Raw genomic sequence first — 2,296 nt, 5'->3', positions numbered from 1 at the left:
ACTTGACAAAGGACATTCTGTTCCCTCAAAACCCCATATTATCCACACACACTAAACTAACATGCTCCAGGTTGGCACAGAGTAGAAGACACAAGCCAAAGCATCCAGTCAATTTTGTCAATTTGAGAACAAATTTTATTTTAGTAATAGATTGGCTCCATCTCTGACCATTCTGAAAGATTCTTTTGACAAAGAGGTATGCTTGAGTGACTTAGAGCCAGTATTTTCAGCACAACAACATCTGTTCTCTCCATGCTCAACATAGTAGATAAGGAATGTTGTGGCAGGGATGGGCAAAGACAGAACAGTACTTCTTGTGACTTGCAGATGCAGGTAGATTCTGTCCCTAAGTGGGCATTGCTAAACATGGAAATACAGTTTCACCCTACTGAAAGGAGACCCTTTGGCAGGTCTCCCATACTGTTCCTTTTACCATTCCCAGATATTGAAGGACTTCCATACCCGTTTTATCCCTAGCTGCCATATTAGTTGGTTGGGGTATTGGAAAGAGCTGTAACTAAGGCTAGCCTGTTCCTCTGGTGGTTTGGTCTGGAGTACCGTGAGATGCTTCATGTGTTATTTGGCAGTAGCCAGACTTCTGAAGCAAAATGTCTAGACATTTCTTTAAAATTATTCATCTCCTATTTTTTTAAAACCTTATTATTAGTACCTGTGAAGAGGCACTAACAAAAAACCAAATAGAAAAAACAGGAAAGGAGATCGAGCAGGGAGAATGCCGCTTCAGGAGCAGCTGTTCCCTGAGGATTAAAAAACCTGGGTTGGAATGGCTCCTGAATAGTTTAAAAAAATTCTTCAATAGTTACTTTTATACTATTGTGTATTACTTAAGATGAGATTTCATTAAAAAATGTTTCCAGAAGACAATTAGAAAATATATAGAACAGTTTGAAATAGCCACAATCCATAGGTTTGTGATCTAGTTGTGGATGTAAAAAAAAAAATAATAATAATAATAAAGAAAATTGTTCAACTCATATAAGACTTGGATTTGACTGATGATGTAAATCTGGGGTGTTGGTTGAGAGAGCCATAAAATAGGTTATAACACTGATAGGAACCTCAATAGATTGCCAGTGTCCTACTGTGGCAATAATACCTCCCAACTAATTACATTGAAATTAATAAAGACGTGACAGGCGAGAGTTGGACTATACCACAGGAAGCCCTATACAGGGCAATCAGTAGGAACTTCACAGTACCCCAGAGCCATTTCTAATAATAAGATTAAAGACCAAATATTTTCTCTGTTTTTTTCACTTATTTGTGTGAGGGAATGGGGCCTAGGAGCGGCCGTGTACTCCCCAGTGCCCCCTACCATCACGTAAGGTGGACTCAGCACCCTCGGATTCTTGCCCGCCACGACTTTGATGATAAATAGGTTTGGATGGGAGGCTGCCTTTATCCCCCCGGTGAACGGTGTGAATGTCCCTGCCCCACTCCGTATGGGGTACCTCTGTGCACCCCTTGCCTTAAGGGCTATGTGTGCCTCCTACCTCCCCTTTAGCACACCCTAAGCCTCGCAGTTGTTTCTGGATATTTATTCTGTCCTGGTCCTCCAACCAGCCCTCACTGGCACCCCTTGGGCTCGTCCCACTCTGCTGCCCCTCTCCGGCAACCCCGAGTTTGTCCACTCCCTGGCGCCCCTGGGGCTCACCGCTCCCCGATACCCATCCCCAACTTCCCGAGGCTATCACGCCGCCTGGGCCATCTTCCTAAACCTTTGCTAGTCACTCTACTGTCCAAATACTGGTGGACACCGGATTGGGCTCAGGCGGCCGGAGCCTTACCTGGCCTCGCCGACCCTACTGGGTTCTTGCCAATGTTATAAATCTGCTTCGGCTCAGGTGGCCTGAGCCTTAACTGGCCCTTTAGGCCCTTCGGGGTCCCCAATACTGAGGAACTCCTCTAGGGTCCTTTTTAGTCCCCCTGTTACTGGGTTCCTAATAATCAGAACATGCCCCACCCTGGGGCCTGTGCCGCGCCTCTCGTGCCCGCTGCCCCACTCTGGGGCCTGTGCCGCGCCTCTCACGGCTGGGGCTACAACCTCCACTCAGTGAGCACCTTTGCAGCACTCCTTGTGCTGTGCCCGCTGTGGCACTGTGCCCCTACTGGGCACCAGGAACCCCCAAGCTACTGGGGAGTCCCCATGAGGCCTCCTCTCACCCCTACAGCCTCACCCAGTCCTCCAGGGTAACTATAACTGAAACCCGAGCCACCTGGCTACAACATAAACAACACAGAGCCTCCTTGCTCATAACGTAAACTCCAAGCCCCT

General features: G+C 47.3%; 1 long non-coding RNA gene across 1 annotated transcript in view; it reads right to left on the bottom strand.

Moving 5' to 3' along the window:
* Positions 1-629: 629 nt before the first annotated feature.
* Positions 630-2,296, bottom strand: part of LOC109321514 — a 16,303-nt gene continuing 14,636 nt past the window's right edge. Inside the window, exon 3 of the long non-coding RNA XR_002104078.1 lies at positions 630-788. This is a non-coding gene — a long non-coding RNA (uncharacterized LOC109321514). The remainder of the gene's footprint in view (positions 789-2,296) is intronic.

The sequence above is a fragment of the Crocodylus porosus genome, unplaced genomic scaffold, assembly GCF_001723895.1.
Source record: "Crocodylus porosus isolate Cpor-Errol unplaced genomic scaffold, CroPor_comp1, whole genome shotgun sequence".
NCBI lineage: Eukaryota > Metazoa > Chordata > Crocodylia > Crocodylidae > Crocodylus > Crocodylus porosus.
This window is presented reverse-complemented; position numbering and strand designations above follow the sequence as displayed.